This window comes from Anopheles coluzzii, chromosome 2 (genome assembly GCF_943734685.1).
Source record: "Anopheles coluzzii chromosome 2, AcolN3, whole genome shotgun sequence".
NCBI classification, from domain to species: Eukaryota; Metazoa; Arthropoda; class Insecta; order Diptera; family Culicidae; genus Anopheles; species Anopheles coluzzii.
In genome coordinates this window covers 85115202-85129065 of record NC_064670.1, presented here as the reverse complement: position 1 = coordinate 85129065, position 13864 = coordinate 85115202, and positions in this window count along the sequence as shown.

Below are 13864 nucleotides of genomic sequence, written 5' to 3'. Positions count from 1 at the left end.
TTGCTTCCCTCATGGTAATACGTTTCTCTGTTTGGATTTTTTTAAAATTTCCACTTTATCCTTCCATATAGGGCATTCTTTGTTAAAAGCCGAATGGTTTTCTCCGCATTCACTACATTTAAGTGGGTTGTTGCAAAATTGCGTGATAATTTTCTCCACATTTTGCGCATATTTTCTCCCTAGAGCAATTAACGCATACATGTCATACATCTCATCGGATGAGGTACAACAAGTTCTACCCTTTGCGTGAAATATCCTATCTCTATATTTCTGGGCAGCACTGTAGTTTTAAAAGTGATGATGGCGGTACGTGTGTTATATGTTTCCCCATTTTGTCCCTTTCGCTTCATGATGTAAACATCGGTGAATTTTTGAGGTCGAAGACCTTCTAAAAGTTATTCTTCCGATAAAAAACTTGCAGGCGTCACATCTGATGATGCTTTTAATGCTGTTTAGGGTTTTGTGTTCATATATGTTCACTTTGATAGTATCAGTACCGTGGTTGAGATTAAGCTATTTTAATTTATTTGCCTCGGTTTGATTTTTTAGGCGCATAAGTATTTTACCATCCCGTAGCATTGCTGTTTGCAATGGCTTCCCTCCCAACACCATCTCGGTTGCTTTTGCAAACAGAAAAGGAATATCTTTTGCCAGGCTTTTACCCTTAGTATCACTCTCAATCACCATAAATACCTCTTCAGTCCTGGACGATTCGTCATAGTTGAGGTTGATTCACTCCCCTCTTATTTTCCTTTTTTTCCTCGAGTTCCTATTCGGCGGTTCTCCCAATATACTGTAGTTGTCACCCGGCCTCCGTCGTGCACCGACCAGCCGCGAAGGTGACTGGTCCTGGTGATGCCGTCGGCTTCCGTGCGGCAAATATATGCCCGCTGCCTTCCCGTGCTGTCGAAGCGGATGGACGAAGCGGACCCGCCGACCACGGTCTTGCACCAAGTGCCTCCCTCCCGCAGCGTCTTTACCGACAGAGATTCGTGCCTCACAGCCGCCACTTGAGGCACTTTATCTTTACATATCCACTTTATCCTTCCATATAGGGCATTCTTTGTTAAAAGCCGAATGGTTTTCTCCGCATTCACTACATTTAAGTGGGTTGTTGCAAAATTGCGTGATAATTTTCTCCACATTTTGCGCATATTTTCTCCCTAGAGCAATTAACGCATACATGTCATACATCTCATCGGATGAGGTACAACAAGTTCTACCCTTTGCGTGAAATATCCTATCTCTATATTTCTGGGCAGCACTGTAGTTTTAAAAGTGATGATGGCGGTACGTGTGTTATATGTTTCCCCATTTTGTCCCTTTCGCTTCATGATGTAAACATCGGTGAATTTTTGAGGTCGAAGACCTTCTAAAAGTTATTCTTCCGATAAAAAACTTGCAGGCGTCACATCTGATGATGCTTTTAATGCTGTTTAGGGTTTTGTGTTCATATATGTTCACTTTGATAGTATCAGTACCGTGGTTGAGATTAAGCTATTTTAATTTATTTGCCTCGGTTTGATTTTTTAGGCGCATAAGTATTTTACCATCCCGTAGCATTGCTGTTTGCAATGGCTTCCCTCCCAACACCATCTCGGTTGCTTTTGCAAACAGAAAAGGAATATCTTTTGCCAGGCTTTTACCCTTAGTATCACTCTCAATCACCATAAATACCTCTTCAGTCCTGGACGATTCGTCATAGTTGAGGTTGATTCACTCCCCTCTTATTTTCCTTTTTTTCCTCGAGTTCCTATTCGGCGGTTCTCCCAATATACTGTAGTTGTCACCCGGCCTCCGTCGTGCACCGACCAGCCGCGAAGGTGACTGGTCCTGGTGATGCCGTCGGCTTCCGTGCGGCAAATATATGCCCGCTGCCTTCCCGTGCTGTCGAAGCGGATGGACGAAGCGGACCCGCCGACCACGGTCTTGCACCAAGTGCCTCCCTCCCGCAGCGTCTTTACCGACAGAGATTCGTGCCTCACAGCCGCCACTTGAGGCACTTTATCTTTACATATCCACTTTATCCTTCCATATAGGGCATTCTTTGTTAAAAGCCGAATGGTTTTCTCCGCATTCACTACATTTAAGTGGGTTGTTGCAAAATTGCGTGATAATTTTCTCCACATTTTGCGCATATTTTCTCCCTAGAGCAATTAACGCATACATGTCATACATCTCATCGGATGAGGTACAACAAGTTCTACCCTTTGCGTGAAATATCCTATCTCTATATTTCTGGGCAGCACTGTAGTTTTAAAAGTGATGATGGCGGTACGTGTGTTATATGTTTCCCCATTTTGTCCCTTTCGCTTCATGATGTAAACATCGGTGAATTTTTGAGGTCGAAGACCTTCTAAAAGTTATTCTTCCGATAAAAAACTTGCAGGCGTCACATCTGATGATGCTTTTAATGCTGTTTAGGGTTTTGTGTTCATATATGTTCACTTTGATAGTATCAGTACCGTGGTTGAGATTAAGCTATTTTAATTTATTTGCCTCGGTTTGATTTTTTAGGCGCATAAGTATTTTACCATCCCGTAGCATTGCTGTTTGCAATGGCTTCCCTCCCAACACCATCTCGGTTGCTTTTGCAAACAGAAAAGGAATATCTTTTGCCAGGCTTTTACCCTTAGTATCACTCTCAATCACCATAAATACCTCTTCAGTCCTGGACGATTCGTCAAAGTTGAGGTTGATTCACTCCCCTCTTATTTTCCTTTTTTTCCTCGAGTTCCTATTCGGCGGTTCTCCCAATATACTGTAGTTGTCACCCGGCCTCCGTCGTGCACCGACCAGCCGCGAAGGTGACTGGTCCTGGTGATGCCGTCGGCTTCCGTGCGGCAAATATATGCCCGCTGCCTTCCCGTGCTGTCGAAGCGGATGGACGAAGCGGACCCGCCGACCACGGTCTTGCACCAAGTGCCTCCCTCCCGCAGCGTCTTTACCGACAGAGATTCGTGCCTCACAGCCGCCTTCCAGCTAGTTGCACCAAGCTTGCGGGGGCCTATGCGGACGGAAGGGGAATCCTGCCAATGTAGTGATGTGCTGTATGGAGCGCACCCACGACTCTGATCCGACTCCGACTATTGTTATTTCGATTCCGACTCCGGCAAAATGGAACCACTAGATCCGCCCGGAGTCGGAGTCGTTCGGAGTCGTCCGGAGTCGACCGGAGTCGTCCGGAGTCCGGAGACTCCGCTAGCACTAAGGACTTGTTGCATAGCTCAGAAGAAACAACGAAAAAAAACTAAATGGAAAATATATGAGTGAAGGTGTAGGGGGTCTGAGGAGATAAGGAAATCTTTCTGGAGAGGGGAGTCAGACGGGGTAGGGAAAATTCCTCGGGGAAAGGAAGGAGTTCTCAGAGGATTGGTAGGAGGAGGCGGGGAAATTTCTCGGAGAGGTAATAGAATGAGATGGAGAAAATTCCCAGAGGGCTCCGGGCGATTCCGAACGACTCCGGATATTGCAGCGCGGACCTACCTTCCGGAGTCGATTCCGAATTTATCGGAGTCGGATCGGAGTCGACTCCGGATTTTTGCCAACTTTACCTATCACTACTCGGCACGTCTGTTCACAACACGTACGATTCGGCGAGCGGATTCGCTTGTGCCCGCGGGTAGCTTCCTCGATAAGTAGGCCACCCAGCTAGCTAACTGGTTTGACACCAATCTGCCGTCGCATACCTTCCACCCGGACACTAACAACCCCTGAACATCGACCGATGGTAGCCCAACTATCATGGTGAGTCCAGGGGTCATTCTTTGTTTAACCGGAGGGGTCGAACCGACACGGGATATTCCACTGAGAGAATATCCGCGTGCTGACACCCTCTGGCAGCTTTTCGATAAAACTCGCGTACTTGTTGGTACTTCGGCAGACCACAACACCTCAGCAAAGCCCAGATCCAGTCTCTTAAGACGGCGTTATCACTGCCTGTCTCCACGAAGCGTAGCGACCCTTGGCCACCGCACTGGAAACAGCATCGAGAGTATTATTATTATTATTATTTATTTAATCTTCAACGGGCCGTATGGCCTAATTAAGATGTGTTCTACTCCCCATGTGAGAGTGTTCTATTCCCCATCAGTTTCCCGATGTGTGGCCTCTCTCTATTCAGCGGTAGCACCGCACCTGGTCTGATGAAGGCTGCACTACCTACGTGATAAAAACGTCCACCAAACCCACATGAATCCGCTTTTCCACTAATTCCCGAGCCTCGTTCACGGTTACGCGAAAACGTTCACCTTACAGTCTAGACGCGAACGAACGCAGCCGGATGGAGCTCGTATCGACGGCTCACGCTGAACTGCTCAGCTCGTGCGATATAAAACAGTGTAGCGACCTCGACCTTCCCACAGTACATGCAACGGAAATTTCTACCGGCTACTAAAGCGGAGAGATAGAGAGAGATTGAGGAGCTGTTGGAGACGAAATAAAAAGTTTTAACTGAAAACGAGAAATAAATCATACTAAAGGGACGCGTCTATTGAAGCGCTTGAAGTGGCTAGCGCTAAGGACTCGTTGAATATCTCATAAGAAGCAACGGAAAAACTAGATGGAAAATATACGAGTGAAGGGGGAGGGGGTCTGAGGAGATAGGGAAATCTTTCTGGAGAGGGGAGTCAGACGGGGTAGGGAAAATTCCTCGGGGATAGGAAGGAGTTCTCAGAGGATTGGTAGGAGCAGGCGGGGAAATTTCTCGGAGAGGTAGTAGAATGAAATGGAGAAAATTCCCACAGGGAGGAATCGTGGCAGGAATTACTGAGGGATGGTTGGAAGGGGGGATAGGAGGACATGGTAGGCGGAATTATCGGAGGGCAAAGCTCGGTGGTGGAGGTCAGCTCGTCCAAAACGGTGTAGCGACCTCGACCGTCCCACGGTACATGGAATGGAAATCTCGACCGGCTACCACAGCAGAGATGAAGGAGCTGCACTATTAATACAGCGTTAAGTGGTTGAGGTTATAAATGACGCGATAAACGTTAAAGAATTCGACTCACCCTAAATTGTTGAAGACGAAATAATCTTTTTAAATTAAAAACGAGAAAGAAATCGTACTACAGGGGTGCGTCTATTGAAGCACTTGAGGTGGCTAGCGCTAAGGTCTTGTTGAATAGCTCAGAAGAAGCAACGGAAAAACTGGTTGGGAGGGGGGGGGGTGTTTGAAAGAGAGGCAGACGGGATGGGAAAATTTCTTCGCGGGTAGGTGGGAATTCTCAGAGGGGTGGTAGGAAAAATCGGGATAGGATAGTCGGAGGACTGAAAACGAGAACTAGGAAGAGGGGAAAGGGTAATTCACAAAGCATCAGCTTGGCACCTTCCAGCTTTTATCTCCCTGCAAATGCAACATAACAACGCACGCACCACGGACATAGGCTATGAGCACAAGTGTACCGTGGCACCAACAACAAACGAAGTGCCCCACTCGGGCTGCAAATACCCAACCGATGGTAACCCAACTATGGACAGTTCAGGGGTCCCTGGTTCCTTTATATTTCCGGAGAGGTCGAAACGACTCGGGATATTCCACTGGGGGGAATATATCGGTGTGGTGACACTCTCCGGTCGAAGAAGCTGATGGTCAAAGAAGATCCGATCCACGTAAGCCCTGTACTTCCTTTGGCGAGAAGGCGTGATCGCTACCCTTATCTACCCGCGCTCGGTGATTGCCGATCATCCGTCATGTTTTGCTGGTCACGGTTCGTTGACGCTGCTGCTGCTGCTTCTGGTCAATGGATTTGGTGGTGGATACTCGGCTGCTGGAGTATTGCATTATTGCTCCGACCCGTCTTGCCCGATATCAGCGTTACTCCGTGATGGTGCTAGTCGGCGCCCCTGTTGGTACTATAGAGCTGGGGTGACCGTCCCCGTCGGTGAAGGAGCAGCTGCTAAACGGTAGCGGTAGTAGCTACCGGTGAGTTGCCGTTTCAGCGTGTGTGGCGCAGCGATGTGAGTGGTTTGGTTTGGTAAGTGGGGAAGTTACTGGCCTTGCGACCGTGGGAACGAGATACACGGAATGGTGAAGCCGCTAGGACTGCACGAGATTAATGCGCTACATAGTTAATTCATATACACCGTGGGAGTAGCAGCAGCGACGTTCGGGAGACAACACCAGCAGCAGTTTTCTGCGCCGTGCATTCCTGGAGACGCTTGTTCGCCGTGAACTTCGTTCAAAGCGTTACGAGTCAGACGGGTATGATCGCGACTATGCTCAAAGCCTGCGACGAGACGATGCAATGGGTCACCTACTTGCATCAAGACCCGCAACACCTTCTGGTGGTCTCCCCTCCTGCCTTGCCTCAGGAACAAGCAGCAGCAGGTGACAAGCGAAACATGTTCCAGGTGCCGATCGACATTGCAGAATAGAATGCGTTCGAGGCAGGATATCGTGTCGTCATGTCTCATTGCAAGCCAGATGGCAAACTGCAAGGCGCCAGAGTTAGATGGAATCCCGAACGTAGCGGTGAAGACGGCGATCACCGTATTTCCGGTCTTTCGGGAACTCTTGACAATTGAATATACAGTAGCAAACGCACATTTGAACGAGTCGCATTTATTTCCTGAACCAGCACAAATTTTCTAATTACCGGGAAAGAAAACGAGTTGTACCACGTAGACGAACATTCGTGAGGTTTTCTCACAGTAGGCCATCCAGCCAGCTAACTGGTTTGACACCAATCTGCCGTCGCATACCTTCCACCGGGACACTAACAACCCCTGAACATCGACCGATGGTAGCCCAACTATCATGGTGAGTCCAGGGGTCATTCTTTGTCATTCTAACCGGAAGGGTCGAACCGACACAGGATATTCCACTGAGGGAATATCCGCGTGCTGACACCCTCTGGCAGCTTTTCGATAAAACTCACGTACTTGCTGGTACTTCGACAGACCACAACACCTCAGCAAAGCCCAGATCCAGCCTCTTAACACTAGAACTGCCGGACTTTTCAACCTTACGAAAACTGACATATGGGACAATTTTGTCCCATTCGTTATGTCCCGCTGCGCAAAGCGACGGAAGGCGTTATGGCGTTCTGAGAATTTTATCATGCCTTCCTTTTCTCTCCAACGGCAAATTTGTCAAGCAGCTCGTCGAGCTACCCGTCCCTGGCTCGGCCTCGTACCCCTCGCCTGAGCGCGCTGTCGAAGGTTTGGATGTGTTGGTGCGTCAGACGGCCAATCGCTGTCAGCCGTCGTCCGTGCTTTTTCCCTCCATAGCGCTATCTCTTTCTCGCGTGTGGACAATGCTTATGAGTTGCTGTGGCGCTTAAAAAACCTTTTATACACATTGCGGCGATGAAGTTGCATTTTTACAAATCAAACCAAAAAAGCGCAATGAGTTTAATCGATGCAATGTAAAAATGACTACGGAATCGCTAGCGCACGATTAAATGTGTGGTTTAAATAGATATGCTAAGCATCCTGCGCATGGTTGTGAGTGTGCGTGTGTATGCAAAACTGTCGCCAAATGTAATTTCTTCCGGAATGTTATGATCCATCGGTCAAAGAAAGCAAGGTGTTCATGACAGGCGGAAAGACGAATTGAGGCCCCTGAGGAGGGGCTACTGACACACAGCTGTTGGAAGATTGAACGGTATACTTAAATTGCCGGCGGATGGGGGGGGGTGGCCATGGGACCCCAACGATCATCGGTAACAGGCCCTAAAATTGTTGTCGCCATGGGGGGAGGGGAGGTGCAAATGGTTCTCCAGCCATGGAGCCCTAACGACCATCTTTCCGGGGGCCCTTGTCGCTAATAATCTGTCCACTTGTAGACATACGGCATACTACAGACTAGAAATCTTCGGCGACCGCCTAGTCCGCCTACCGTTAGGTCCACCGCTGGTTCATGACGGTGTTTTTTTATCGTGGAGGTGCATCCTTCCCCCTGCCTGCAGCGTATGCATCGAGCAGGAGACAGTGTGGCAGAATGCAAGTTGCACGCTGGATAGGAGCGGGCCCATCATTCCAGACATCTGTATGCCCGTCGTGGGTTCTAATCGCGTATGAATCGTCCGCCGTAGGAAGGGCTGACTATCCGGCTACGTGGTACTCAAGTCCTGAAAAGACCGGCATGATCGCGTAGGCTATTACGCCAATAATAAGAATAATAATAAGAAGAAGAACTTAGAATAGCAGTCCACACACGGGTAAGAGTTTGTCTTGACTTTGTTGCTGCCGGGTCTACCGATGTGGCGCGACAAATGCACGGAATGCACTCGACCAAAACATGAACCTACCCATCCGAGCCCATTCCAAGGCATTGCCGGTCAATCGGCGTCATGATAACTACTCCAAACCAACAAGCCACCAGATTCTGTACGGACAGGTGCAGCACCATACGCGCACCGTAATAAACAAATCCAGAATCCTCTTTTGTAGGGATTCAATTCAAAATGTTGTTTCCACTTGCGTCCGCTAGCTGAATTAGAAATAAATGTACAATATATCACACGCACGTTTGCTTAGATCTTGTGTCTTTTTAATACCCCCAACAGCAGAGTCGATCGCAAAGATGTCAATACCAATGGTTGTGTTGTCTCTCAGGTAGCGAGATCGAAAATGCATGGACTTTGTAGCCGCAGCGGATGAAAATGTACGCATCAGAATAAAATAGTTTTGGGGTTTCCAAACGCACGCTCAACACACAAACACACAAACACGCGCGCGCAAACTCACCCATAAACACACGCGCGCAAACTCACACACAAACACGCGCGCGCAAACTCACACACAAATACGCGCGCGCAAACTCACATACAAATACGCGCGCGCAATCTCGCACACACACACACACACACACACACTCACACACACACACACACGCGCGCGCGCGCGCACACATGCATGAACGCGCGCACGCCAGCACGCACACACACACGCACGTACGCACGTACGCGCCCCCGCGAGCATGAAAGCGCGCACGCCAGCACGCACCCACGAAAGCGCGCTCGCGAGCACGCACCCCCGAAGTCGCGCAAGCACGCACTACCCCCCCCCCCCCACTAGACCATCCCCCCCCCCTCCACGCATGATCGATTACGGCTACCTTATCGGTAGAACGGTTGGTTCAGCTTTCTTGTAGCATCCTCATCCTTAGCGCCGGGCGGGGAGGGGGATCGCGGCATGGTAGAGAGGACGGTCAATTTCCCCGTGCTGTGTGTGTGCGTGTGTGTGACGACCTAAAAACTCGAGACAGATTTCGGCACATTAAAAAAAAATATATAGCAACTATACACTGTGCTTCATGATGCTTAGAAGGTCGTTGAAGCGTCAAACATGTTCAAATTAAAAAATATTAGATTAGTGTTAGACGTTCTCCTACGCTTGTTTTAAATAGGCTTCTTCACCCTCAACTGGCAGGGGCATCGAATGGTCTCATCAGCAGCGGCACGAAATAAAATAAACCATCAATACACCGATAACACTCTGAATCCCAATCCAACTTCTCCCACAGCGTCTCAAGGTCACACACTAATTAATAAATACCCGCTGTGCAAAGCAACGGAAGAAATCAAGGCGTTCTGAGAATTTTATCATGCCCTCTTTTTCTCTCCAACGGCAAATTTGTCGAGCAGCTCGTCGAGCTGCCCGTCCCTGGCTCCGCCTCATTCCCCTCGCCTGAGCGCGCTGCCGAAGGTTTGGATGTGTTGGTGCGTCAGACGGCCAATCGCTGTCAGCCATCGTCCGTGCTCTTTCCCTCCCTAGCGCTATCTCATTCTCGCGTGTGGTCAATGCTCTCGAGCTGTTGTGGCGCCTAAAAATGCCGTTAACAAACATCGCGGCGATGAAGTTGCATTTTCACAAATCAAACCAAAAAAGCGCAATAAGTTCAATTGCTGCAATGTAAAAATGACCAAGGAAACGCTAGCTCAAGCTGGAGGGTTTGCTGTGTAACGCGCAGAACCTTAATTCGCATTTACACGTTCAGCCCGGCGCTGATTTTCGCACTTTCCGTTCCACCAGCATCAAGAACGGAAGCTGATTGTGAAACCGGCATACTGGAAAGTCCACTGGCAGTCCCTGGGGCCTGCCATCGAACTGAACGTGCTAAGCATTAAGCATAACACTAAGCTGTTGATTTCGTTTGTTGTGGATTACATAGATATGCTAAGCATCCTGCGCATGGTTGTGAGTGTGCGTGTGTATGCAAAACTGTCGCCAAATGTAATTTCTTCCGGAATGTTATGATCCATCGGTCAAAGAAAGGAAGGTGTGCATGATAGTGGCGGATTAGGGGAATCGGGGTCCCTAGGCGGAATGACGTGTTGAGGCGCCTCTAAATGGTAACTGATGACAGGGAGGAGGGGGTACTGGCACACAGCTGTTGGGAAATAGAACAGTATACTTATATTGCCGGCGGGGGAGGGGGGGAGGTGTGACCATAGGACCCCTACGATCATCGGTCACAGGCCCTAAAATTGTTGTCGCCATGGGGGGGGGGAGGTGCAAATGGTTCTCCAGCCACGGAGCCCTAAAGACCATCTTTCCGGGGGCCCTTGTCGCTAACACTCTGTCCACTTGTAGACACACGGCATACTACAGACTAGAGATCTTCGGTGACCGCCTAGTCCGCCTACCGTTAGATCCACCGCTGGTTCATGACGGGGTCTTTTTTTTACTGTGGATGTGCATCCTTCCCCCTGCCTGCAGCGTATGCATCGAGCAGGAGACAGTGTGGCAGTATGCAAGTTGCACGCTGGATAGGAGCGGTCCCGCGGCACCGCCATCATTCCGCACATCTGCATGCCCGTCGTGGGTTCTAACCGCGTAAGAACCGTTCGCCGTAGCAAGAACTGACTATCTGGCTACGTGGTACTCAAGTCCTGAAAAGGCCGGCATGATCGCGTAGGCCATTACGCCAATAATAATAAGAATAATAATAATAAGAACTTAGCATAGCAGTCCACACTCGGGGAAGGTTTTTGTTTTGACTTTGGTGCTGCCGGGTCTACTGCTGTGGCGCGACAAATGCACGGAATGCACTCGACCGAAACATGAATCTACCGATCCGAACCCATTCCAAGGCATTGCCGGTCAATCGGCGTCACGATACCGACAAGTCAACAAGCCACCAGATTCTGGACGGACAGGTGCAGCACCATACGCGCACCGTAATAAACAAATCCAGAATCCTCTTTTGTATGGATTCAATTCAAAATGTTGTTTCCACTTGCGTCCGCTAGCTGAATTAGAAATAAATGTGCAATATATCACACGCACGTTTGCTTCGATCGTGTGTCTTTTTGATACTCCCAACAGCAGAGACGATCGCAAAGATGCCAATGCCAATGGTTGTGTTGTCTCACAGGTAGCGAGATCGAAAATGCGTGGTATTTTGTAGCCGCAGCGGATGAAAATGTACCCATCAGAATCAAATAGTTTTGGGGTTTCCAAACGCACGCACACACACAAACACGCGCACGCCAGCACGCACGCACACACACGCACGTACGCGCGCCCGCGAGCATGAAAGCGCGCACGCCAGCACGCACCCACGAAAGCGCGCTCGCGAGCACGCACCCCCGAAGTCGCGCAAGCACGCATTCCCCCCCCCCCCCCCACTAGACCACCCCCCCCTCCACGCATGATCGATTACGGCTACCTTATCGGTAGAACGGTTGGTTCAGCTTTCTTGTAGAATCCTCATCCCTAGCGCCGGGCGGGGTGGGGAATCACGACATGATAGAATGAACGGTCACTTTCCCCGCGCTGTGTGCGTGTGTGTGTCGAGACCCAAAAACTCGTGACAAATTTCGGCACATTAAAAAAAAAAATATATTGTCACTAAACACTGTGCTACATGATGTTTAGAAGGTCGTTGAAGAATCAAAAAAGTTCAAATTAAAAAATATTAGATTAGTGTTAGACGTTCTCCTACGCTTGTTTTAAATAGGCTTCTTCACCCTCAACTGGCAGGGGCATCGAATGGTCTCATCAGCAGCGGCACGAAATAAAATAAACCATCAATACACCGATAACACTCTGAATCCCAATCCAACTTCTCCCACAGCGTCTCAAGGTCACACACTAATTAATAAATGCTAACACCCACCAATAACAATACACAACCGCAATGCACATATATGAATCAACGCATACACCACAAACACCCAATCAGCTGGCGGCGGAAGGCACGGGCTGAAGCGCAAGTAAGGCAAGGCAGGGCGAGGGAGGGAGAAGAAGCGGACGAAAAAATGGGCGCCAATTTTTTTAAATTTTTTTGACCGTTTTTTTTTGCTCCGCCGCCCGAACTGTCCGAACTGTCCGAACTGTCCGAACTGCCCGAACTGCGCGACCCAGCGCAGAAATCGCTGAAGAACAGCGCGGGAGACCAGGCCAAATCTGCGCTGGCCAGCGCAGATTTTGGTGCATTTTCTGCGCTGGAAACTGCTCGAATTTGCGCAGCGGGGGCATTTTTAGGCGCCACAACAGCTCGAGAGCATTGACCACACGCGAGAATGAGATAGCGCTAGGGAGGGAAAGAGCACGGACGATGGCTGACAGCGATTGGCCGTCTGACGCACCAACACATCCAAACCTTCGGCAGCGCGCTCAGGCGAGTGGAATGAGGCGGAGCCAGGGACGGGCAGCTCGACGAGCTGCTCGACAAATTTGCCGTTGGAGAGAAAAAGAGGGCATGATAAAATTCTCAGAACGCCTTGATTTCTTCCGTTGCTTTGCACAGCGGGATTTCAAAAATTCGCTTGGTCGAGTAAACTATTTAACTCGACGTAGACTCGACGTCTTGTCGACGTTCACTCGACGTCTACTCGACGTCGTAGATTTTATAGCAACGGCGGATTTTGCGGGTTGGGAGTTTGATTTTGACAAGTTTTCAATCGCTTTGCGCAGCGGGGTGTCAACGATGACCCCTCGTCTAAGAAAGCGTGGGTATCGATTTGCTTATCTACATTGTGGATGGTAACAGGTACTACACGGAACAGTGTTGTTTTCGCCACGTGGTGGTGTGTCTGCTACTGTGCTGGCTGGGCGGTTGCACCTTCCCTCGGCTGGTGCAGTAAACTATGGTGTCGTTGACCGCATCCCGGAACGCCGCAGGAGTACCTCGATTTGCAGGGTTTCGTCCCGTGGTTAGCAAGGCAGTTTCGACAAAGCTTCATCTGATTAACCGCTACCAAGCGATCCGGTGGGGACATGTGCCTAAATGCTTCACATTGCCTCAACTTGTGGCTAGTGTTTTTACACATCCGGCAAGGTGTTGTGTTTGACTCAACGACAGGTGTTGGTGGCTCGTGAGATAGGCTATGTACATTTGAGCGGTGTACCGTTCGATGTGTGTGAGGTTTGGGTGGAGTGTATCTGGTTACAACACAGGCTTCCTCTACCAGTTTGTCCATGAAGACTCCAAATTCCTTCAGAGTTACCAGTTCCTTCAGAGTTCAGATGGTAACTTTCACTAAATCGTACCCACTCTAACTTCCTTGTTACGGGCAGCTTCTCTACCATCTCCTCAAGTAGCTCAGGATTTGAAAGTTAGTGTTCCAGATCCGCGTTGGCTAGATGGTTGCACAGATGTAACACTGTTAGGCCAAACGTGATTAGCTCATCTAGGTGTTCCGGCCTTGGTGCTGGGGTTCGCCATACTTTCTCGAGCAAATCCTTCACCACAAGCGAAGGCCGTCTGTACAGTCTCTGAAGTGTCTTCATGACCATCTCTACTGACGTCGGACTATCGAGCCATCCTTCGACGGCATCACGTGCGGGTCCAGTAAGGCATTCTTCCAGCCATGTTTTCCGTTGGAGAAAGTCCGCAAGCTTTTGTCGATTCGACGTAGCAGTTGTAGAACTTTGGCCACTCTCGTGGCTTACCTGAAAAGGTAGGGAGTTTTTT